At 40.4% G+C, this 26788-nt stretch overlaps 1 protein-coding gene across 3 annotated transcripts in view; it reads left to right on the top strand.

The window, feature by feature from the left end:
* Positions 1–336: 336 nt before the first annotated feature.
* LOC121434428 (leucine-rich repeat transmembrane protein FLRT2) overlaps positions 337–26788 on the top strand; it is a 93292-nt gene continuing 66840 nt past the window's right edge. For 2 of the 3 annotated variants that reach the window (XM_041633363.1, XM_041633365.1), the window contains exon 1: positions 3504–4257. The gene's annotated coding sequence lies outside the window, so the exon portion shown is untranslated. Of the gene's footprint in view, positions 795–3503; positions 4258–26788 lie in introns of those variants that run through there. The other variant, XM_041633364.1, reaches the window with a different exon arrangement.

Below are 26788 nucleotides of genomic sequence, written 5' to 3'. Positions count from 1 at the left end.
AATGATACCAGGGGCCGGGGGGGGGGGGGGGAGGGCAGAAGTAAAGGAATAAAAACCAACTTTTCTGGCAACTTCAATAAATCCGGTAACTGAAGGTAAAAAATAGATTGTGAGGGCTGGGTCTGGTCCGGATGAAACGCTAGGCTCCTTCCCAATTCCTGAGTCTGGCTCGGAAAGAGCGCCACTGGCATCTTGCCACGCGAGTGCCCCTAGACAGCCACACGCCCACTGGAACTGCACGTGAACAAAGCTTTTGCCCGGAGAGCCACCGCCTGCGGTTTCTCAATGTAATCTAGCTTCTATCCGGAGTGTAGGGTGAATACAGGGTTAAGCTAGTTCCCTCCTCGGCAGGAGGGAAAGGAGGGGGAGGGGAAACGAAGCGTTTTGCCTCGCAGGGTACCGTGCAGTTAGCTGTACAGTTGAAAGCGGTAGCCAGCACTTGTGAGTTTGGCGTCATCCATTGTCACAACCTAGGAATGTGCGCTGGGAGATAACACCAAGTGCAGGGCCTCTCCAACACGCAGAGCTCGCTCTGCTTCCAGGTGCGCTCCTTTCTGGTCCTCCGTCTCGAGTTTCCAGCAGCTGGAGACAGTACGTCTGAAACCGTCACGGCGTCCACGGAGCCTCAGGACCAGGGTGGAAGTTCTCAACAATGGGCAGGAGGGACCTCGGCGGCGACCCCTAAAACAATACCATGCCCGGGGAGTCCCTCTGCTGCCGCTGTGCCAGTTTCTTCCCTTTCCACCTCCCCGACCCAGTCGAATTCGGATGAGCTAAGGAGACAAGGCCACCAGGTAAAGGGGCTGCAAAGCCAGGGGAAGTTTCTAGTGGTTGCCCTAGCTTTTCTTAGGTGGGCACCAAGCCATCTGGGAAAACTGATTGCTTTCCCTTTTTTGAACAAGTGGTGGATGGTCATCGGGTGGGAGTTCTCAGTATTGTCTCTTTACATTACCAAAGAATATAGGCTTTTTTCCCTCTCTCTCTTTCTTTCCCGACTTGGGGATGCTCTCAAGTCGAATCCACGTCCTCTACGGAGTTTTGTGACTGAGTTGTGGGGGAAAAAAAAAAAAAAACTCCCTTGCTGCCTGCCAGAAACATCAATCCTAAAGGGAGTTTTCTAAATCCCCCATGCTTTTCGAACTCCAGACTCCCATTTCCACTAGAATGATTCTCTTAAGTCCGGTAAGTAGCAACCTCCCCTACCGTCCGTGTTGAATCCCAGAAGTGTTATTTGTATCTGAAGCCTCTACCCGCCCTGTGCCCCAAATCCGGGATTAATTAGCTACTAAACTGAGGATGCTAGTTTGTTTTCTTTCCGATCGAGTGCGATTTTTCCAAACCAAGGACCCTTCCTGCTCTGCTCCTGCACTGGGGACTGGCAGTTCCAGGGTTGGTGTAATTGCGCTTTCCTGACTCACCGGCGGGGGATGGAGAAGTCCCCCGGAACTCTATAATCACTTTCCCTGCGCCGCGTGCCTGGGACGCAGATCTGGGTCCTTCTATCCGCCCCCCCCCCCCCCCCCCCCCCCGGCGCTGAACGCAAGGCCGAACAGACGCCCAGGGCAGTAAGGGCAAGGACCCATGAAGCTTCCCTGGAGTCCCCACCAGACTAGGGACCTCCTGGAAAGATTCCTCTGCTAAGCTACCAGTCCAGGGTTCTTCCTGGAGCTTTCAGCGCCGCCGCGAATCACTTCTGTTTTGCAAACCCTCCACGATGAAGGGTCCGAGCTAGCTAAGGTCTCTGCACTAATTAGGGAAGGGAACATTTTAGAAAAGAGCCTGTCTGTCTTGAAAGGACGCATTCTAAACTTGCTGTTTGGATAAATCATCTTGCCTGCTGGGGGGCTTGGGCAGGGGCAGTTGCTGCTGAAGGCTACCGCAATCGCGACTGTCGTCTTGGCGCTTCTCTTCAGAAGCTTCCAAGATGACTCTCACTATTTCTTCTCCTCGGATTAGAGTCTCCATTCGTGCCCCCATTCTGTCCTGGATATTTGTCAGCTACACTTCGAGTTTGGAAAAAAAAAAAGACAGGCTATGTATATGTGTTTTCTAGTCGCCTTGGTGTCTATCAAGGGCAAGAGTGGCAAGCTCTCTTCTCTTGTACCTCAGCGGTGTGTGTCAATGTGTGTGAATGCATGTGGCGCGGTGCGTTTGGGTGGATCCATGTGTGGCCTGGGAGACAAATCGGGCGTATCTCCAAGTCGTCTCACCAGGATTTAAGCGCTCAAATCCATGAAGGTAGCAGACACAACAGCGATGCAAGGAAATAAAAACAATTGGGGAAGTGGTGCCAAGTGACTCAGACTTTGAACTGAGGACAAGGAGTGCGGTCCCGCCTGGGGTTCGTCCGGAAATCATCTCCAGCGTGTTACAGGCAACGCCCTTGCCAAAGCCGTCAGCCCAGAACGCTGAGAAGATCCCGAGGGAGTTGGTCCAGGGCGAGCTTTCAACTTGCAAATTGCCTTTCCTGGGGCCCTACCCACAGCGCGCCTCACTGCAGCCTAATGCTCGGTGCGTGCTTGTTCTCCCTTTTCTGTTAGTTTTCTCCGGGTCTACAGACTAGTTAAAACAGGATCCCAACTGGCTGGAGACTTATGGGCAACAGTGAATGGAAGAGCAAACCAGGCAACCATTCCTTTGCCAAAAAGAGACGGGGAAAAAAATGAAAGAGATATGTCTCAGCTTTCTTAGATTACTTTTTAACCTTTGCAAAGAGAATCCAAAGTGGGAAAGGTGTGCCAATTGGACATTTTAACCACGTAGCCTGTTTTCAGTCTTTGAAGCGGACCTTGTCGGTGGCCCATTGTAATTTCTAGAGACAGCTCATCTACTGATCATCACTCTTTCCAGGAGTAGCCAGGGTGACAGAGGAAAATGGATACGTTTGTTTATATACGATGCCAAACTCTAATTCCTCCAATTAAACTTTATGGAAGAAAGCTTGATGAGTAGACCTTTGATGGGCTGGGGATGCAACACATCCCCAATGTTCCCTGCCAGTAAAATAACGCCATTTTGGTTGAGAGACTTGCTGTATTTTTACCCTCTAATGTTACATTTCGATCATTTCTGAGTCTAAGTAATAGCTCCTCTTGCGTGGACGTACATCGGGCGAACTACCGGGTGGTTTCTTCACCGTTCTGAGAAACTGAGGGTAGGGAGGATGCCTGAGGCAGCGAGAGAGAGAGAGAGAGAGAGAGAGAGAGAGAGAGAGAGAGAGAGAGAGAGAGAGAGAGAGAGAGAGAGAGGTGCTGTGCTAGGTCAAGTTGGCATTCCTGGGTTAGCCGGGTGCACGTAATTCTCTCCAGGGAGGACAGGGTTAAAAGCTCCATCTGACTTTGCCTCTTGGAAAGCTTAGGGTTGCTGCGGCTCCTCCCAAGCATTCTTTAAACCAGAGAAGTGGGAGGGACTCGGCTTGGGAGGGAGGAGAAGAGGGAGGCCAAGAAAGAGGGCTCGTAGAGGGAGCGCGCCAGAGCACGAGGGACCGAGGGAGAGGAGGGGCGTGCAAGCTGCAAAGCCGACCCCGCGAATTCATTACAGTAAACATCTCCCGGGGGTGTCAGGAGGGGTGGGGGTGGGGACCTCAGCATCTACATTAGCGGAACCGGTCCGATCAAGGCAGCAGTGTGGCTGGAGCAGCCTCCAGACTCGCGCCCCGCAGACGCTGCACTCGGAGTCAGCCCCGCGCCCGCCCCCGCTCAGCCCGAACTGCACGCCTTGCTGCGCGTGGTCCGCACATTCGCTGCGACCGAACGCCCGCCCAGTTCTCCGGCCGACTCCCGTGGTCCTCGGTCTCGGAGAAGTCCCGAACTCGACAGGGACGCTCTCCACCGCCCTTCTAGTCCGCCCTACTTTATTCGGGGTACGAGGCGGAGAGCGGGGGGGAGACGGAAGAAGAGAGGAGAGGAAACCCGGAGCTGTGGCAGCCGGAGCCTAGATAAAGTGGCATGCTGGACCCTTGGAGGCGGAGGTGGCGGAGGACGGGGGAAGAGGATGCCGCGGCTCCGTAGGGGACGTAGGCGACTACAGGCAAGGCGAGCAGGGCGCTTGGGCGCCGGTAAGCTGCCGGGAGGCGCGCACGGCTCTGAGGCTCTGGCCTCAGCTTCCCGGAGCTCCGACACAGCCAGAGACGTAGCTGGATTGCAGCAGTCACCGCCGCCACCTGGAGGACCCAGCAAAAGTTTGGATCTGGGGGAGGGCGTTGCGCTGAGCGGGATTACCCCCGGGGCTGGAGAGAGACCTGGAAAACCTTAGCAGGTAAATGCGCACCCTTAACCGTGTCCCCTCCCCCCGGGCTTTGGATATTTTAGGTTTGACTCAAAGTAAGACTGGGGGCCAAGTTCAAGGTCCCAGAAATGGGTTTTCAGTGCTGGCGGTTCGACAGTCATGTTAGCTGGGGGTGGGAATGGGAGCCTGTGGCGGCGGGGGTGGGAGGTGTCTTGGTGTTTCTTCCTGCCAGATAGGCAGCTGTGTAAATCGACCCCCCACTCTCAGTGGAGGAGAACCCTGGGCCCCAGCTGGTGTCTGATTCTGTATAGTTTGGAAATTTAGAAAGTGTATTCAAGGACTTTTAAGTGTGCCTGAATCCACAGAAATGATTGATGGATTTCATTCACCCCATTCTCTCATTCTCTCAGTTCTGTTTCATATAAAAAGAAAGGAAGCTTACTTTTGCTTGCCTGCTTCTCACAGCCTTCTCTGAATCTTAGATTTAAAGAGGGATATGAATATTAAAAGCAAAGTGGAAAAAACATCTCTCCCCTGCCCGACCCTTTGGACCCTTTGACATCCTTGGAGTCTTCCCTAATTTCATTCATCTTCTGCTCTCATAAAATATGAACTATAAAAGTCACATTTTCATTGAAGGACAATATAAAAATTGGCTAATACGTTAGCCTTTGGAGGTCTAAATTTGATCAGTGTGTGTATAGTAGGGAAAAGAGAGGAGGGATGGATATGGATGTGCGTGATATGTTCCACTGCCTGGGGTTAGTGATGTTGCAGAGAGCCCCCCCCCCTTCTTTGGTTTGATGCTCAGTGATGTGGGTGAACTGAGAATGGCTTCATGTGGGCGAGGAGGCTAGAGTACCAGAGGGAAGACACTCACAGTTCTGAACAGCAGCTCCCCGCACTTCAGCTAATAAAACAGCTTCTGCTTGCTCCCAGGGCAGAAAAGATTCAGCAGCACCACCCCTTAAGACACTATAGAGTTTTGAAGCAGCTCCTGGGGGCCCCGGTATCATTTTTATTATGATGATCACTATTAATTCTGCTGGAACCTCCTAGGACATTCTCTGAATGAAAATCATCTCTCTGAGAGCTTGTGATTAGTTCTAATAGAGGGACTCTCCCGTTAAGCTAACAGTAAACTAATCAAGTAAATGCAAGGCGAAAATCCCTGTAAATGCAGGCAAATGCTTCTCCAGGGGTGCAAGGTGCCTATCAGATTTCTTTGCATGCTGTGTCTGCTGTGCATTGCCTCTTGTAAATGGGAGCCTTTGCTCCCTATTCAGCTGGGAGGCTACTTAAATCACACAGGGCTCCAGTGAGCTTCAGAGCGTGTCCACTCGTTTACAGGATTATTGCTAAATTTATTATGCCTAACTTCCCCCCCAGTCCAAGGCTAATATATGAAGGATGGCTTCCGTATCAGAGTGAGATCCTCTCTAGTCCTACCTGGTATGACCTTATTAAATAAGCCAAGAAGCATCTCCCCCAAAATTGGGAGATAAATAGGATGCCAGGTTGGCATTTATCCAGTGCTTTATTTGATTGTTGCCGTATGGATATGCATTTTCAGGTCAGAATCTGAAATGCTGGAACTGAATTATGTCTTTTAAATCATCAAGGATATTTACCAGATACATGTGGTTTGGCTGACCACCATATTAGAGAGGAATCAATCTTTGGGGAATATGTGCACCAAGGAATGCTGCCCGTTTGCCTGTTTTACCTGTTTTTTTTTTTTGTTTTTTTTTTTTTTTTTTTTTGCCCCTGAATGTGTACAACTTTTCTTCCCTTGTCTCCTCATTTTTTTTTTCAGAAGCCTGAGGAAATAATAACAGGCTAGGGTAAAATCCTTAAGGATCTTTACTAATGACTGCTGATGGTACAGTACCACATTGTCATGTCAAGTTGCAAATATCTTTGACTGGAGAAAGTTGGGAACTGTGGTTCCAAACATTATTCCATGTGTTGGATAGTTGAAACACAGAATTGTAAAGAAAGAGTTGGACCAACAATGCTATTATAGACCTATTATAGACTTAGCACAGAATGAATGCTAGACTTTTTGTGTTCTTTCTTTCCATTCCTTTTTGTTTGTTTGTTTGTTTGTTTTTGGTACTTACTTAGGTAGTTTCACTATAGTTTTACATTCTAGGGGATGCTATAAAGGAAATAAATTATGCCATGCTGGCCTACTCTGGGGTTCCCAGAGCAGCCGTGTTCTTTTCTTGTATGCAAGGTTTGAGATGATGTGATCATATCTGAGTTTGAATGGCTGGTTCTCATTTGAACCTTCTCTGATGCACTTTACGTTTATTCTGGCCTGCTGGATAGCTTGACTTAGGATTTAGACCAATTTTCCTAAAGCAGCGGTTAAGTTTCCCTGTTTGAAGCTGTGGTTTCAAGTACATCCACAACCAAAGTATTCTGTAGAGGCTCAGCTGGAGCATCTAATCTGGTTTGACTCTTCAGCTCTACACTTTTGCAAGGAAGAATGGCTTCTCCTGTGATCAGCAGGACCTTAGGTTCAAAAGAAATAAATAAATAGAAAGCGTGAGGGCGCTCAGAGATTTTGTTTTCTGTTTAGAATATTCCAGTAAGGTGAAGGTGATGAACATTGATTCTGTTTGATTCATGCTTTTCTGGAAAATCATCTTTTGGTATATTTAATTTTAATTCAAGTTCCCCTTCTCCCCCGTACACACTGGATTGCTTTAATAACTTTGTGGTTTCTGCTACACTGATTCAAATTCAGTCCATTAGTGACCTCTATCTGTGAGAAGTGAATACTCATTGTTTTTCTTTCTTCTCATCAGCATCTGCAGACAGATGATGTATGTCTGGGGACCTACCAACTCCATAGATCTTTCTGAATATTTCATTTTTTTTTCTGATTTGATTTTTCTAATACAGAGTTCAATGCAGATAATGATATTTAGTAACAGTAATAAAATGTTATCAGGGAACAGTACTACAAAATGGTTTTTCCATAAAGCATCGACAATATTATCAACATAAATTAAATCCCAACAATGTATACTGTCTGAAAGAATTGCATACTCAAGGCGGCTGTTATGTTGAGGCTCACAATGCTGCTGAATGTCTGTGAAATTTTATTGCCCCTAAGTGCTTACATAACAAGGGAAACTTGAGACAGGCCCAAAACATATATGTGGTAACTGGACTTCTTACTTGCAGTATGCATGCATCTTTAAATTCAGCTTGGCTTCTGCTGTGAACTTAGGTGCAGATGAGGGACTGACTAGGTGGAGAACAAAAAGGATATCTATAAACAAATGTTCTTTTAAAGAGACTCGAAAAGCCTGACTCTTAATCCAGCTGTATCTCTGGGGCTTTTCGAATAGAAGTCCAAATTTTAGTTGATTATTCAAAATATTAATTGAAGTCAAAGTTTGCTGCACTTCTTAACTTGGGTGGATATCGTTATTTGGCATTTTCCACATGTTCTTCATGTAGTGGTGTTTGGGATTTGGAGCTTTTAGGATTTTTTATTTCTTTTCCCTTGGACAGGTTTTATACAAGAGACATTTTTAAAGACCAATTATTGTTATTATTGAAGTTTAACAACCATTATAGTATCCGCATGGGCTTCCTTTCTTATTGTTCCTGCCCTCCTTTATTTGCTTTTGTGAAATCGTATTTTTCCTCTACAACTCCATGTTGAGGTTAGGAGCAGTATTATCAGTATGATGTGACCTTCTTTAATAAAAATTAATCTTCATGTTTATAATAAAGTACACACACATACCTCAATAGCTATTTTTAGACATTATTTTCAAGGGTCTAAGTATGTTTCTTTTTTAAGGGCTATGACACTAATATTGTAATAGGAATACCCTGTGTTCTGATGAATACAGAGGCTTATTTCTGTCTCTTGAAACAGTAAAACACTATGTTAGCAAAATAATCAGTGGTATTTTGAGTACATGGTCAAAATCTGTTAGAACCTTCATGTTTCTTTCACTTTTCTTTTTTTTTTTCCTTCTCCCCCCCCCCCCCCCCCCCCCATCCTTTGGTGAATTTCACATCTACTGGTCTTTCTGGTTTTCTTTGTTTCTTTCTACTGTGGCTCTTTGAAGTCCTTCAAAATTAAACAGTAGCTACTTTTTGGGGAAATTCATCATGGTATGTTCTGGATTCCAGGAGAGTTAATGACGCAGAAAAAGTCCTGTAAAACATCTTTGTAAAAGAAGTCCTTCTCTTGAAGGCTTCCTACTTACTGGCCTCCTGTACCATTTGCAGTGAATTGGAACTCAGTTATTTATTTTCCAAATACCACCTCTAACTTAATTTAATGTGGGATGTGTTTCTGCAGAAGTGTGCATTGCCCTGTGTGTCCCGAGTCCCTTCAACAAAGCGGTATCATTGTTACCAAACTGCAATAAGGGAAGGTCACAGAAAATCCTCTGGTATAATTGAGGAAGTCAGAAGGCCTCATTCACAATTCTCAAATGCTGGTCAGTTACTCTGCTGATATTTAATAAGGACATACATTTTTTTTCCCCCAGCAGCTTAGTGGTTAAAGACTTCAATTATTTTTGGAAGTGTTCACAAAATAAGACTTTGGAGCTGCAAACATTTCCTTGATGCTTCTCATTTTCTTCTCATGTTGATTTTAGAAGAATGTGCAAGAAATTTGAAAGCGGCCTTCTGTTGACCTAAGTTTATGTAAGTTTATAGGTCCTATTGCTCATTTCAATCTTATTGCTATATTTCAGTTCTTTTAATCCAGGCTTTCATAAAGATAGAAGAACTCCCCATGTGAACTGTTGAAGAACCTGCAAGGTTTTGGAGTTAAGCCTACTGAAAAATAGGAAGTCTCAAAGTCGTAGATGCCAGTGGTCACTGAGACCACCTTTTCCGGGAGTGAAAGACCAGTGGCTCCTGTGTAGACTCACGAATACACTGCTCACCAGAGTCCACACAGGTCACATGGCCAAGTGGAAACCATTAGATACATATTAGTCCTGAAATAGGTTCACATGTTGGTGTCACTCTTATCCCCAGCAGGTTGTGGGTGTCACTTTCATGAGACTCTAGTGTCAAGACAACCTTTGTAAGAGATTCCTGTCCTACTTTGCTCCCCAGCTTGGACGCAGATGCTTGGGTAAAGGAATTGTGAAGGAGTTCTAGTACTCAGTGATGTGTAGGACAAAGGGGAGCGAGGGAAGAATGCTTGGATGAACATTGCCCTCTATGACTGTATTCGAAATTTCAGTTTTTTTCTTCTTCCCTCGTGGTCCAACTTCTATGTAAGTGACATTCTGAAGCTAAGGGATACTGGGCTCTGTACAGATTCATTTAATTCATTTTAAATCTTAAGTAAGCAGATGCAGAAATCTCCAAATATAGATCAAAAATTTCATTCTCTATAGAACCACCAAAATTGATCAGAATTTGTTTTTTTTAATACAAAAATCTTCGTGGCAGTCTTTGATATATTTGTATTTTAAACATTTGCATTTTGCTTCCCCTTTTCTACTATTGTACAAGATTACAAGTTTTTCTCCGCTGAATATTTTTGTGGTGTAGGCATTTGGCTTTTCAACCACGACAGGGCATGAGAAATGACATTTATCTATTTATTTTTTTAAGGAAAGAAAAACACAATATGCATTCTTTTGTCAGTATATTCCTTCCTATATTTGACCTTGTAGGATTTGCTTAATCTCCTGGAGACTTAATTTCCTCTTTGCAGAGTTCAACAGAGTTGTTGAGAGGTCAAATAAGATTAATGTGTGTGGAATGCCTTGATAACAATACAGTGTTATATTCTCATAAAGAGGCATTATTCACGTCGACATTAATCACTGCGTGTCTGTCTTATGTTGGGATAGGCTAGGTTCTGTCTAATTAACAGGTTAACCAAGAGGTTCCCCTTCCCTTTAATGAGCCTTAGGTCTTCTGTGTGTGGTTTCACCTAACTTATGAATTTTTTTTTTACCCATGTATCTCTTTTTTTCTTCTTCAATTCGTTTGGTGATTCCTTTGGTGAGCTTCACTGTTTTGATGACGTTCCTTTCAAGCCGTAGGAAGGGTGCGGTGAGATGAGTTCAAGGACTAGCCTTTCCTTCCCTTGAGCTACTGAAGAACTGACTGAGGCTAAATTCATCATGGATGGATTCTATTACAAATCTTTATTGGAAGAAGCTGCACATTCCCTTGAAATTAAATTGCTTCTGTTTCTGACCAAGTTTAAAGTGTATGTGTAAGAGTTACTTCACACGAAAACAACAGCAGTAACAAAAAAAAAATATGACACATTGTTAATAAAACATTTATCTTGTAAAAGAAGACTGTCATTTTAGTTCTTTGGTTGAAAAACAATTCCTTCACTATTAGTGAACTGATTTGCTATGAAGGAAGCAAATATTACAAAACTTTATGGTGTTAGTGTCACTGACTTTTAGTGACCCAGTTTTTTACGGCTTATGTCTGTGCAGTTGTCCTATGTTAAACAGTTGTTTCCACCTTTATTGCTCTTTGCCAATTTGTTCACATGCAGGCTTTTGTGAAGGTTAATTCTGAGTGTTTGATGACCCATGATCCAAAGTTTTACAGGCATAATACATTTATGAAATATACAAAACTCTCTTGAGATGGGGATTCTTGGTCAGAGCAAATATTTTAACCAGTGATTCTAAATTCTTTCTGATTTCTAATTTGTTAGCTTTCCAAGTTCTAAAACTTTGTCTTTTTGTTTTATTTATTTCTCTGTTTAAACTTTTTATATATTTTTTTGAGATTACTGAAGTAGGGGTTCTCACTGTTTAACCGTGGCTGTCTGAGAACTCACTCTGTAGACCAAGGTGGTCTTGAACTCACATAGATCTGCCTGTCTTTGCTTCCAAGTGCTGCTAAGTCTTCCTTAATTTTTGTATTTTATAGTACCTCATAAAGATCATGATCATAGCTTGTTTGACATAATGGATCAAAGTATTTTTGGTTATGGACTTGCTAAATACTTTAATAATAAGATTTTAAGAAAGAAAAGCAGCTTTCTACTGCTTAAAGTTTAAATAATCAAATGAAAAGACCTTATATGTATCAGTGTGGGGAGTTAGTATGTTAGTGTGTAACCTTGCTGTGTATAAATATAATCTTAAATCTTGGGAGACTGGAAAGGAAGTACTAAGCTGTTGTTAATTTAGCTATTGTTTTCTTGAGATGATAAAATAAAAATAAGATAAAAAACTCACTAAAAGTTTTATCTTTCCCCATATTTTCTTTCTTTCTTTTCTTAATTACACTTCCTCCCTTCCCTTTCTGCATTCTGAACCCTCTCATACACCCCACCTTGCAGTCTTTCAAATTCAGGCTTTTCTTATATTACTGCTGCATATATGTATTGTTTATGTATATACCCATATATTCTCAAACATAACATGCTCAGTATGAACAATGAACAATTTGCATACTCTCAAATATGTTCTCAGGACTGAATATTTATATCCGACAGCCAACTGGTGTGATCATCTCTGGAGAAGACTCTTTGTCCCACTCAGCATTCCTTGGGTGCCTGTAGTTCTTTAATTGGAGATTTTTCTTTTCCATGTAGGTTGAAGGAAACAGTTTGTGAAGAAAAATACCAACTGCCACGAGAATAACTGTCTCTTGTGAAGGAGACTATGATTCTTTAGAAGCAGAAGGTATACTACAGATTGTGAAGAGATCTTATTTATTCATTCAGAAGAGAATCTTTAGCGCTTGCCATGGGCCAGGCCCACAAGGCAGGCATAAACAACCTGTATGACTGGAGAGTCAAGATTTAAGTAGTCAATGAGTCCTATGCTGAGACTCCAAGCTGGTGGCAGGAGAGGGTGGTGCAAAAGCCTGGTTGCATCAGTGGTTTATGCATGGCTGAAGACATTGCTGTCAGCCTGAGTAAGTGAGCCAGGAATATGCAATGAAAGGAACTCTGCTTTCAGACAGGGATACCTTTAGGTCCTAATGTTGGCTCTTCTCCATGTTAATTTGGTGAAATGTGTCAATTTTAAAAATGTTTCTCAGTCTTTGGTTAAGTAGAAAATGGAAAGGCTGGGCATGTATCTTTGTGAGAAACTACTTAGTATTTAAAAGGTTTTGCTGTCTGTTTCCAGCTGAAGAAGGACTGGGAAAAAAGGAGCCAGATGCATGCAGTGAAACAAGAAAGGAAATAAAATTTTATACAGTAACAAAAGTTCAGCTAGTACAAAGTGGAATAAGAAGATGGTTTCAGATGGGGCTGGGAAAGAAAGAGAAACAGAATGAAGAATTTCTCTCAAGTTGGGAAATCAGACAGTTACACCAATGAGTTCATTGAAAGCACCAATTTTTGATTAACAGTTTTGTGTAATGTGTTCTCACACCTAGAAGTATATCCTTAAACCCTTTGCCAGTGTTTGAAAGAAACCCAGGTTCTAGACTGGGACACAGAGCACAGTGAGCTGTGGTGATGATGTCTTTGCCAAGGTACAGTGACTTTTATAAAATGAATTTTAAGCATTTGCCTTGACCAATTCACTTTACCCATTACCCTTGACAGGGGCATGGAACACTCCACTTTACTGTAGAAAATTAACACTATAATAATTGTTGTAATTTCTTAATATTTTTTCTCTCTATGTGCAATGATTATATCATAATTGTCATGGTTCATTTTTATTTTTAGCTCAGTGCAACCTAGAGTTAGCTGCGAAGAGGGAACATCAACCAAAGAATCACCTCATTCAGACGAGTCTGTGGCCATCACTGTGAGAGACTGTCTTGATTGATAATTTATGTGCGAGGGGCTATCCCACTGTCTACTGTAACATCATTAGCCAAGCAAATTAAGCTGTGTGAGAATTTCCCTGAGTGCGTCAGCTCCTTCCTTGACTTCCCTCAGTGTTGAAATGTGATCTGGAAGTGCAAGCAAGTGAAATGAAGCCTTTTTTTCCCCCTAAGTTGCTTTTGGTCAACAGAAAACAAACTAGAACCCTTATGTAATGATGGCCATTGGATGTGGGATGGTGCTGTTGGGCTATCGTTTCAGGGAGAAACCATTTCTCTAAAAAGCAGTTTCAATTAATTTAAAAGTAGGGCTTTGCACAGCTTCCATAACAGGCTTCTCAACAAATATAGTCCTCAGATATACTGTTCAAAATTAATTTTAATTATCATTATAGTCACATATATATGCAGAAAATATTATATATTGTTATGTATATATAGTAACAGACCAAAATGCAGAAATTAGTATAAATTCATATGCTGTATACAGTATATATGAAACTTGCTTATTTTTAACGTTATGAGTGTATAAATGTATTGATTTATAAAAGTGATCTTTAACAGAACATTAGGTAGGCCCACGCCATCAAGTAGGGAAACAGTAACTTTTCGTTTTAAGATCATATAATATATAATGTAGCACAAATGTAATTAATGAAATTGGTGCAGTGGGCAGCAGGCAGCAGAGTAGTCTTTGTAAGCTGCTGATTTATTTTTAAGTAGCTTCTAAGCTACAATTCAACCCAACATAAAACAATAAAAGCCTGTTTTGCTACTTTAGAACATGTAAGGGAGATTAAAATTCTTTGGAAAGTGATTTTTTTTAAAAAAATATTTTTCTTTTTACCCAAATAGGTAAGAAACAAGTTCAGTAGTGCTGACAGCAATGGAATTTAAAACTTCAGTCTAATAATCTCAGGCTCCAAGGAATGCCAGGCAGACTTCCGCTGGAGTCAGGAGCTTATAAATGAGGACTGGACAAAGACTGAATCTTATCCACGTGCTATGCACCATGCTAGGTTTTGTTCAGGGCATTTGGGATAAAAGTTCATGCAGGATGTTGTCCTTGCTCACACAGTGGAAATAGATTAACCCACAGCTGAATTAAGTGAAGACACTGGATAAAAATGCATTGAATATTGTGTTTTAGTAGAACCTGGGATTATGGGCTCTTAAGAACTCCTTAATTGTAACTGTGAGATTTCATTCTTTCTAACCTCAGTATTCTGTAGATATATGATAGTCTAGTTGAGAACCACAGGAATTTCTCTCTCTCTGTGTGTGTGTGTGTGTGCATTTCCCACTTAAGAATACTGTTCTATAGTCTTTTATTTTTCAGATATCCGGGTTGACTTCACTCTTGGAAGCAACAGTGTCCTGTGTTGTTTTTTTTTTTTTTTTTTCTTTCTATCAGTACCTGCTCTCCCAGCTCCCTGGAATTCTCATCCTGTTTTTTTTTTTTATTATTCTCAGAATTAATTTACTAAAATATCAAATGAGCCAAAAGATATAGTTGCATCGTATTCTTCATCACCTCCTGAGTTTCCTGGGTTCTCTGTACTTCTAGACAAAGCCTGTCCAAATGTGTTGGTCTGTCTTGCAAGATCCCTGATTATCCAGATCTAAAACCAAGCTCTCATTTGTTCTCAAACACCCATCCCGTGTACTTAAGTTAAGAAAATCAACCTTTCCCATGGGGTTTATCTTTCATGCAGAACATTAACCAATTGTTCTTCTTTTAGTCAACTTTTCCTGTAAATGTCACTGGGATGTAAGCTTGTTTTTTCCAAGTATCATTTAAAACTTCGGCGCCTGCTGGTTCATCTTCTATTTTAATGTGTTTTCACTCATGCCTGTGTCCAGATCTTTGACTCAGTCATTCTTCCTTCCTAGTGATAATGAAAATGCCTGGTGTAGCAAATTCTGCATCCATGTAATTAAACGAGTTCGTTTGTAACCTCCTGGGCTGATCATGAATGACAAGCTCTTCATATGGTAGCAGAGAAGGGCTGTTTGTCAGAAGTACATTTTACTCCCTACACGGGTTGCCTAATGGAAAGAAATATAGCCCCCGCCTTTTGGACTTGCTCTAAGCAGGTTTTACAAGCAAACGCCTGCTGGGTAACCAAACCCTGATCAGCATCAGGCTTTCCAACCCACACGTGAAGTAATTCAGATACCACATAGCTAGCACGTATCTGTTTAAAGAGATAACTTTGTCTCATGATATGTCTTTCCTGATGCTAAATGAAACTGTTGAATGGGTGCTCATATTAGATGTGTATTTTCACATGGGATAAAGTTAATAGTTCACTGAAATTACCTTTATGGACCTGTCTTGGCAGCATTAAAGAGACTAAAACAAAGCGCATTTGAAGGTTTGTACATTTTCTCTCCTTTTATAATTTTTGTTTTTTGATTTTATTTTATGTATTCTTTCTTAGGCATAGTCTTTTTTGACAGCATTCTCTGAGAGGTAAGGGCTTTCCAGAGAGGGCAAAAGAAGACTAGAAATGACAACTTCTTTATCACTCTTTCTCCACATAACAGGGTCTGCTTAGTGTATTGGATTTTCATGTTGAGTGCAGCAAAGGACATGCCAAGGTTATCATGAGTGCCAAACATGTGTAGCATAAGTTGATTGACTAGTTAACCATGACAACGACAGTGGGTAAATCTTAGATCTTTTTGTTGTTGCTGTTGTTGGCCAAAAGACAGTTCTAACTGTACTCTTCTGATTTCACAGTGGGTGATGAATAGGTGGTTAGAGACGGCTTGCTTGGAAGTGCTGTGTCTATGGTTGCACCTCTTTTTCAGAAAAAACAAGCAAAGCAGAGGCAGAAAAGTATGGAAAAATGAGGCATATATTTTGATATTCACCTTTTAAGGTTTCCTTAGCATTGCATATATATTGTCCTTTCTTTCACACCCTAAGATTGTTTTCCACAAGGTCAAGGCATTTCACACAGCAGACTAATGGCATCTCACATCTTTAGTTCTAATCTTTGGGATTCTATGAAGCAGTAACGTCTCCCTATTGTTGAGTTGCAAAGGGTGTTAGAGAGGCCACAGTCTCATCCAGAGGATCAATAATCACAACACCACCATTAAAGGTTAGTGATAATGCTATCCATCATAGTTACTCTTTTAGAAGGCTGCTTATTCAATTCATACATGATACCACATTAAATTCGTTACTAAGCATCTGTGAAGTACCTTGTTCTGATTGATACTGGAAAGGCTCTGCTTTGCACATAGAACAAATGGTATGGTTGTGTAGTTTCCTTACCTTACCTTATAATTATTAATATTTTTGTTTATACAGTGGAACCACCTAAGACATTGTGATAGAATCCTTGCCATTGTTTTCAGTGAAGAAAATGATTCTTGAATCATTTAATATAATTCAGTGAAATGGGAATAGTGGAAGTGTCATTTATTTGTAATTGCCAGGCGGTGGTGGCGCACGCCTTTAATCCCAGCACTCGGGAGGCAAAGGCAGGCGGATCTCTGTGAGTTCGAGACCAGCCTGGTCTACAAGAGCTAGTTCCAGGACAGGCTCCAAAACCACAGAGAAACCCTGTCTTGAAAAACCAAAAAAAAAAAAAAAAAAAAAAAAAATTAAAGCTTAACAACGTTTAGCAGCATTTTTGACAGGAGTGCGAGTCTGCAGATAAAAACTAGAGGTGGAGGGCTAGGTTTAAACGTAGAGGAGTCTCTCATTTCTTTTTCCCTTGCCTGCTTATCAGCATTGCTAATAAATAGTTAAATGAATTGATTTGAGATTCACCTCTTTTCCCTGTGGAGGTGATAATGGGCAATGAAGTGACCAGAGGGCAGAACACAACATAAAGTGTATAGCTGGAGAGAGCCTGGAATAATGGAGAATTGACTGGGTTATAAATAGGTCAGGTCTGTTCCTTTTCTCAATCTATGTAATTGCTCGGGTGGTAGACTTTTATTGAGTGAAAAAATGACCCAGAGATGGGCTAGGAAATACTTATTCTCTGTTGATGACTTGAGAATAAGCAATGTCTAAGCTTTCAAATCTCATGTCTGTTAAATTCTTTTGGCCATCCTCCCCTCTTCTTGACTTTCTGCCAGTGGTGTTTATTTCTGCATAAGTAAAATTTGTAATTTTTCTTTTAAATTTCAGAGTTAGAATTGAGATCCCCCAGTTACGTGTTCATTATGTTTGCACGTAAGCACTTTTAAGGTTGTTGAAACCAAGGGTTCTGTTTATCATTCCTTTCCCTTCCCTTACAGCAGTAGGCTGCAGCTTCTGTTATTCCTGCACACATTTGTCACCCTACCCCATTAGCTGCAGTGAGTCATGAGGCCACTGCAGATTATTTCTGACCTGGGTCAGTCTAGATGAGCTCACTTCTGGGCTTGTCTGACAGAATTCGATACCCAGGTGTGGAAAAAGTTTGGAGAGCATCCTTACAGCTACCCAACTCTGTGACTCCTTGGAAACAATAGCTCATTTTAGAACTCTGTAAATGTTTTAGTGTTCCTTATCTCGGACGCTGCACTGAAGGGGATATAAACTTTGGTTACCCTGGTTTTATAATTAGAAAGGATAAAGTCCATTTCAACACGACCCATCACTGCCTACTGTCAATTCTTTTGAGAATGGCTGGCCAGCTTTTTTTTCTGCACCACAAGTGTCCATAGGTTGGCCTAGGGTATGGGGACTCTCTTCCCCTCTTATTGCTGAACTTATCTGAACTTTTCAGATTTCAGTGTCAGGATGTTTTAGGTTAGCTAATCATTATTGGCATAGTTCCACTCATGCTCGATTCACAGATATTTTTTTCTTTCTTTTCTTTCTTTTTTTCTTTTTCTTTTTTTGATTGTTTGTTTGTTTATCGTGGCAGGTTTCTCTGTAGTTTTGGAGCCTGACCTGGAACTAGCTCTTGTATGCCACGCTGGCCTTGAACACACAGTGAAACGCCTGTCTCTGCCTCCTGAGTGCTGGGATTAAAGGCATGCCCCACCTCTCATAGATTCGCAGATATCTTATGAACAATTGATGCTGCTTATAGAGGACCACGGCTTTGAGTCATCTGTTCTTGTTGTTTTTTGAGACCAGTTTCCGTCTGCAGCTCAGGTATGCCTCAAACACTTGAGTCTGTGTGTTAGCTTCCCAGTAAGTACAAGGGTTCACTCCAGTGGCTGGCTGACACTGAATAACTGTTACAGTTCTTCCTCATTTGTCTCTACTCCTCCCATCTTTAGTTTCTTGCATTATGAAGGAATTCTTTCCTTAGTACCCTTAGCAGAGACTTAAAATTGCGACCAGGGTAGTGAATTCCACCTAGTCCCTCCTTTCATGAATTCTTCACTATCCTCAAGGGCAGTTACGTGACATCTACTCTTCCTGATAATTACACTTCACATTGTGGAGTTCAGGCTGATTTCCAGGGTGTGAAACTAAATTTTTTTATTCCCAAAGTCTTCTCTGGTCTTTCAAGGACACTTATTCTTCTCCCTTTCTTAACTAAATTAAGGATAGGCTTATACTTATTTTTCTGCTAGTCTCAGTGTGGGTATAAAGTGCTCCCAAATGCTCTGTTTCTACTCTCTGACTGTGAACTCACTCAGAGCAAATGTTACTTGCAAAAATGAGGAGCTGAACACTCAGGTGTCTATGTCTCTACCTCTGAAACTTAAGTGTTGCTACAGGCTGAACCCATCTTTAGCAATACTTGCTCCAATGAGGTTTTCATTGCTGAACATACTAGTATTTACGGAGCTTGTACAAACAACGCTGATGTACAAAGGTTTTAAATGATCTAATAGAAGAAACTTCCTTTGTTCTCTCTGTGGAGTACTTTTCAAAGCAGTGTGGCCTCTTGCTGTGAAAACAGGAAGGCAGAACATTCCAACAGCATCATGAGTCCTCTGTTTATATCTGTCGAACCTGTACTCTTTCCAGGCCTCCAGGCAAAGGCAAATGGGAGTAATCAGAGACATTAGAACTTGATTATGTTGAATTGGATTCTTAAAACTGGAGCTTGATAGCCAAAATTAGTGGTGTGGTAGTTTATTGTGAAAGAAATACTTGTGATATTGCAAAACCATAGACTCCAGCTTGCCAGAATCCTTGCCGGAATTCAAAATGGTATTTTGCAAAATACAATAATAGTATGTTTTTTAATCATATTTTGATTATCTCCATAGTATACAGGGAACACGTCTTAGGGTGGAGAAGGAGGAAGACTAGAGTGCTTGCATTTACATAGAATGGATTTGAACCCTGGTTCGGCCTCAGCCTGTTAGCATGCTTCTTTCCCTTTATATCTGTTTTCACACTTTTTAATTAGAGGACCATTTTGATTGACAGCTACGAGGTACTGGCATCTATCATAACTACCAGGAACAAAGTCCTTTCTTGTCTACCAACCAACTTGACACAAGATATTTGACTTTTAAGTCACTGTTTTCTCCTGCATAGATAAGAACATTCTGCAAGGTGGTTACTGGTGCCCCCAAGGAACCTTCTGTCTGGCCACCATGCACTTCTCTATAACAATATTTATTTCTGAGGTCCAGAGGAAGGTAAGATACTCTGGAAATAGTTACTGCTCTCTCAATGAGGATCCTTTTGCTCGTAAAATCAATTCTCTTTCTGAGAACAAAATGAAAAAATAAAAGAAAGAAGAAAGGAAAGAGAAAGAAAATGGAAAGAAAGATAAAAGAAAGAGAAATCTTTCCAGCAGTCTCATCATTTCACAGACAGTGGATAATGGGGTTTGATAGAAAGGAATTACCCAAACAAAGCGTTCTTCAAAGTAACTGGCTGTAGAGGAAGGCTGCTGATAACAGGAGAAAAGGGAGTTTTTCTGCTAAATTTCATCTTGTCACTATAAATGAGCCAGGACAGGATTCCTGACTCATGGGGGCAATGCTGTGAATGTTTCTACTACGTGCAGTTCTTTCGTAAGAGTGTCTGAGGTGAACATGTATTTTAGAGAACCCCAGGGAAGGAGTGACTGTTAGGAGACAGACAGAAGAACAAACGAGAGAGAGAGAGTGGTTGCAAAGAGAAAGGCAGAAATAAGCAATAAATTATAAATAGGTAAATCATTTGAATAAATTCTCTATCACATTATAACATGGAATATGTTTCATTTTGCCCAATATGTAAGATAAATATGATTATAGTTTGCCTTTGAGGGCTTTTGCTTTTCTGCATGATATTAATATCATCTGAAACTGTACGAAATTTTTGTTTCCAAATTCCTTAGTAATGCAAAATTATGTTAGGTTTTTGTCTTTTTCACTGGTTGGGAAAAAATGTGGTCTGTATTCCTTTCATCTTGAAAATGATTTATTGCTTTTTAATGTACGTGTGGGTTTACCTGCATGTATGTATGCGGGATTACCTGCATGTATGTATGTATGGACATCGCATGTTTGCATTTCCCATAGAGGCCAAAAGAGAACCTGGGATTTCCTGAAAGTGAAGTTATGCATAGGAACAAGTTCTTGTGTAGATGTTGGACCATAACCAGGGTCTTTTGTAATATCAGCAAGTGCTCTTAGCCACTGAGCTGTCACTCTAGCCCAATGTTTTTTTCTTTTTTCTTTTTTTACGAAAACGTAAAGGTTTACCCATAATCTGTAAACTCAATGTCAGACATAAATACAGTGATTTATAGAACATGTTTGTGACCCAAGGGAAAAGAATGCTGGATATTTCTTGTGTGGGAGGATTTATCTCCCATAACACACTTTGGAGATCTGGAAGTGGTATCCTGAGAAACATCAAGCATTCCCCATATCAGAGATTTTAAGAACATGAGGTGTCATTTAAATAATTAAGTATCAATTCAGTCTCCTTTTGACAAGTGTGCAAACAAGTTGACCATTATTGTCCTATCTAGCTCTGTGCTTTGAGATTGCTAAATCATTAATGGAATTTCTCTGAATATAGCATATAAATTCCTGAAATAAATTGTTATTCAAATAATTCTTCCTTGTGCCCAGGAGAGACTTCTAAATAATTAACTATAGTGATGTCTTTAGATTCTTTTGACTGGTTGATTGGATACATGATGGAGGAGGGTCATCTTTCTATCTGTTGTTTCATTGGTTAAGTAATAAAGAAACTGCTTGGCCTCTGATAGGACAGAAAATTAGGTAGGCGGAGTAGACTGGACAGAATGCTGGGAGAAAGAAGCTGAGTCAGGTCAGTCGCCATGATTCTCCCACTCCAGACAGATGCAGGTTAAGATCTTCCCTGGTAAGCCACCTCATGGGCTATACAGATTCTTAGAAATGGGTTAGATCAATATGTAAGAGCTAGTCAATAAGAGGCTAGAACTAATGGGCCAAGCAGTGTTTAAATGAATACAGTTTCCATGTAATTATTTCGGGTATAAAGCTAGCCATGCGGGCAGCTGGGTGCCAGGAACGTAGCCCGCCGCTCATATTACAACAGATACAGGCCTGACTACAATTTTATATCAGAACTCCTAATGGGAAGATGAAGGGAATCTAGTCTTCAAATTTCATTTCTTTTTTTCTCTTTGAAATTAAGAACACTGCACTATATTGGAAGGAAAGTGATGAATGGGAGCACTTTATGATAGTTGAAGTAATAGGAGGAATAAGATTGAGCACAGAGATTTGAAAATGAGTGGTGGAGGAATAGGAGAATACTCAAGAAAGGTCCAGGTATGTTAGAGATACAAGAAAAATTCCTTCATTTTTGAAGAGTGGTCCTTATACTTCTTCAAGAGGCATTAACTGTTAATTTGTTGAAAAATTTCAAAAAAGGTGAAACTCCTGCTTTCATGTCGTTATCTCTTGGAAGCTCTTGTGATAGCAATAGAGACTCCAGGTCATCCTTGTGTGTCTTGTTCAGTAGGAAAGGGCAGAAGAGGCAGTGGCTGTTTTCCTATGACAAATGCAAGCATGACTCTATGCGCATGGAATTACAGGTGTCACGTCATTTTAGAATTAAGTAGACCTGAAAACATGAGAATATTGTTAGTTTTATCTCAGCCATTCCTATAATGTGAGAATATTTTATTGGAGTTCATAGAAAAATGAAGTGAAATAGGTGGAGCACAGCGCTCTGTATAGGGATATAGCATATTGTTGTTGGTATTGTGTATACTTCACTGTTGAGTACTATATCCTAATTGTTTTATAAATTTACTGAAAAAGACCTGCATGCAGAGACTGAATGGATTTCAGTGAGATTTTTGGTCCTCAAAGTCTATAAAGGTTTATTTTGTTTAAGATTACAAGGGATTCTAAGGGATAACTGAAGATTCAATTCAATTATTACAAAAAAGAAAGTATATCCATATAACCATGCAATGAGAAACTAGGAGGAGAGACTAATCTTTTTTTTCCCCTGTAATTTGTGTTTCTTTGACTGAAGTGTCCATTGGGCTTATAACATTTTACTTTCTCCTGCATGTGGATCCCCTGTTGGGGAATGCTGAAGGTGATTGTCTGTCTGTCTATCTATCTATCTATCTATCTATCTATCTATCTATCTACCTATCTTTCTATTTATATCTGTTTCAATAGGTATTTTGTAAACAACTGATACTGTGAATGGAGCCCTTCAAGTTATGTGGGATTCTCAACAGACCAATAATATTTATTATAGATAACAGTGCCTTCTAATTTTTATGCTGCTTCTAAAAAAATTCTTCGTGTTACGTGAAATGACTTAATCTCGGACTTCAGTTTATATGTTAGAACTAATCTCTGATTTTCAGTCTAGGTTGCCAACATTGGCAGATGAAGACTTGGCCCCTCACTTAGTCATCCTGGATTTATAATTGCCTTCATTGTTTCACAGTTTTGTCATTGACAGGATGCTTAACCTATGTGTGACCCTCATTTTTCATATGTGGGCAGTGTGGGAAGCATTGATTACAAACGTCTTAATGAGTTGCCTGAGGATTAAATGGCAATTGAGTAGGAAACCTTTGCCAGAGTACCTGGTACAGGTGAGAAGTGAATAAAAACCACCAAGCTTTTCCTGAAAATATATTTAGACAAATATCTCTGATAGTTTCAGAAAGCTTTGGTAGTGATATATTCTTGTGTTATTTACCCAGGAGCCTAAACCATGCTCAATGAAGCACCCCAAGGACTGGGCCATCATGACTAATCCTAACATGTCTCACAGGCCTCCTCAAAGGGAAAGTAAGTCTTTCTAGGCACTGAGGACTTGAAAGTGATAGTGTTGATGCTTTTGTGAAGCATGAGGCTTCCAGGTGAAGACAGGTACATTGTGGAGACCTGTGGGATTATGGCAGGCTGTGAGGGACACCTATGTATTTTGGAAGGAGCTTAGCTATTTCTGAAATCCTAAGACACCTAAACTGCTGTCCTAATGATACTTGACACTCATCCATCTGATTGTCTGCCATTGTGTTAAGTCTCTGAAAATTTGCAGTCTAATTACTAGGATAGAGTTCTGAAGACTATAGGAGCAATGATCTTTTTTTTTTTCATGCAATGTTTGGCATGTGAATCCTTTACTGAATTTCAATGATGGGAATTTTTTTTATTAAAGATATTCATTCAAAACAGATAAGGTGGATCAGATAGAACTGTCAAGAACAGCTGCTTTTTTTGCATACTGGCTCTTATCTTTTTGATTCAGGTAAGAGAGTGTGAGTATCAGTGTGCTATGCAATGTGCTCCCGACTATCCTTTGCAATATTCAGGAAGGCCAAAGGATTCAACGAATATTAGAGCTACAAAATTTGATGGGCCAAGAAATGTGAGTGAAGACAAGATATGGTGATGAATACAGGATATTTACTAGTGGACAATCAAACTGTTTACAGAGAACCTGCCTCAAAAATACAACAGAACAATAAAGGAATCAATACAAAGGGTCAGATGTGGTTGTACCTACTTATTATCCCTTTAATTTGGATGGGCCAAAAGGTCAAGAGTTCAAGGTCGTCCTCACTTACTTAGACCAGACAATGCTACAGGAGACCCTATCTCAATCAATGACAAAATAACTGTATGAGAAAACAAAATTAAATGGCTTTTAGTGATACAGTGTTTAGAGCAATTAAAATACTTTCTTATGATTCAATTTTGTACACTGCTGAAAAGAAATGAGGTGGCTTTCGTATATATGTGGATACGAATGGTTGCCAGGAAATGCTACTAGGAGACACTATGATGTAAATTAGAGTGATCTCATTCTTTATACTTAATTTTAAAGAGAGTATAAATTCTTATATATTTGTTTATGATTAGGAGATCTCTGACAGGATATATAGGTTGTACCTAACCATTGCTTATAGATAGGGCAGTTGATTACATATTTGGAAAGAATGAAATGGAAGCTTGCTTTTTTTTTAACTGTATTCCCCTTGTGACCCATGAGTTCTCTCTGTCTCTTGAAACTGATGCTGTGATATCACTGGTAACATTGAAGACCATCAGTTCTTGAAACACCTGGGGACTATAGATGTGAAATCCATGATTTTATCCTCAGATCCTGACAGTAATTGGAGATTCAGCAAATATTTGTGGAAGGCAGGAATTGGGGGATGTAAAGGAGAAGGGAAAGATTTTAGGGATAAGTGTAAGGAGAAAAAAATTGAAGCTTTCCTCCAGCAAGTCATTGTAAATTGTTTTTATTTTTATTCTCCACTTTAATGTTTGAGAATGGTAGAGACTTTGTGAGGGCTGTGAAAGAAAGAGAATTAAGTGGGAATTTTCAAGGCGTATTAAAAATGCAATTCTGCCCAAAGAAGCACAATAGATTCTATGTTCGTTGACTTACAGGGTTGGGTAGATAGTTGTCAAGTGTGCTTTTGAGGGTTTAAATTGGAAAGAAAATCTTATCAGAAACACAAAGCAAAGCCTTCCTTTTCATTCATGGAGAGAAGAAAGGGAAAACTTCTTATTTTATTCTCTTTTAAGAGCTTTACTTAGTAGAAGGTTTTATGACACTCTGCAGGACACCATATATGTTTAAGCAAAAATAAAAAAAAAAAACCTTTTCTTGCCAGAGACAGTCATCATCAAGTATTTATTGAAGTTCCAAATGCCAGAAAGTTCTAAAGCTACTTCAGTGGTCTTCCTGAGTGATTCACCACACTGTCTGCCATCTAGTTATAAAAAAAAATAAAACTATTAAAGATGAACATTAATCAAACCATTGTCACGGCTGTGATGGCCTTTTTAACAATTACCAGTATATGCTTCATTTGCATCATAGTAGTATATCTATGAATTATGGCCCAGAATGCCCACGGTTTCCATTTGTTTTTGAAAAATACCAGTGGATGACAGATGACTTTCAGGTCTTAGGTGGTTGTGCACTCATTTTACTTTTTATTTTTGTCATTTTATTGAAAAGAGATTTTTTTCCTCACATATACATTCTGACGACTATGATTCCATTTCCCTCTGATCCACCAAGTTCCTTCCCACCGTACCTCTCAGCCAGATCCACCCACTTTCTGCCTTTCATTAGAAAACAAACTTCTATGGGATGATAATAAAAATATGATAGAACAAAACTAACATCACATTTGGACAAAATAAAAAAAGGAAGAGAGTCCAAGAGACGGCACAAGAAACAGGGAATCATTCATCACAAACTCAGAAATCCCATAAAACACTAATCCGAAAGCCATAATATATATGCAAATGATCTGTAGGGTAAAAAGAGAGTGTGTGTATATATATATATATATATATATATATATATATATATACATATATATGTTCAATTTGAGTGCTGCATGAAAGCATGACTATGAATCCAACTTATCAAATAAAAAAGAGGCTGCTTCTTCTTTAAGCTATGTGATTTCCATTTGAATCATTTGTATAGTTCAATTCATTGACCTGAACAATTAGCATTATGAATATTAGTGTAACTTATAACCTAGTCCAAACAATGTTTATCCCTCTAGTAATTCCTTTCTGAATGTAAGGTCAAAATGAAGAGCTTTTTCTTTGAATTTTAATGAATTTAGCCTGGTGGAGCAACATTACAGCATGAAGGCCACCCTCTGACTATATGGTTTCTTGTCTCTGTGGCTGAAAGTGGTAGTTTGTTGTCCTATAGGGTTAGGAGTAGCCTTTACTTTGTGCTTGGACCACATACCCTCACCCCTTGAATATAGGTCACGCTCTGCAAAATGCTGTGATGCAGATGAAAATCAAAACAAGAGAAACAGAAAATTAAAAAAAAAACAATGTATCCTCTAATAGTGTCTATTGACTGAGAACAGACAGCATTTTGGAAGTGCAGTTTTGTTCCTTAGAGGTTTAGTAGACAATAAGAAATTGTATTTTGCTCTATGTGTAAAAGTTCTTCTAATAGAGAGGAAGGAAGGAAGGAATACCTGACTTAGGAACAGAATAAAGGATGTTCTGTATGCTATTGATTGTGTTGCTTAGAATTGAACCTTGGGCCTTGTAGTCCAGCGTGTTGCCAGTGAAATGACAAAATTGATTAGGTGAGGAAATGGGAAAAATGAAGACAGGCAACTAAAAATCTTGAAACATTTTTAAAAATGAGAAGAAGATTCGGGCAGTGGTGGCGCACACCTTTAATCCCAGCACTTGGAAGGCAGAGGCAGGTGCATCTCTGTGAGTCTACAAGAGCTAGTTCCAGGAGAGTCTTCAAAAGCTACAGAGAAACCCTGTCTTGAAAAACAAACAAACAAGAAAAAAATAAGAAGAAATAAAAGTAACACAAAAAGAAAAAAAAACACAATAACAACAATAGTATACATGATACGAGGAGACAATTCTGTGGGGCAAACAC

This window comes from Microtus oregoni, unplaced genomic scaffold (genome assembly GCF_018167655.1).
Source record: "Microtus oregoni isolate MIOR12 unplaced genomic scaffold, Mior012 000043F_ref0000047, whole genome shotgun sequence".
NCBI lineage: Eukaryota > Metazoa > Chordata > Mammalia > Rodentia > Cricetidae > Microtus > Microtus oregoni.
This window is presented reverse-complemented; position numbering and strand designations above follow the sequence as displayed.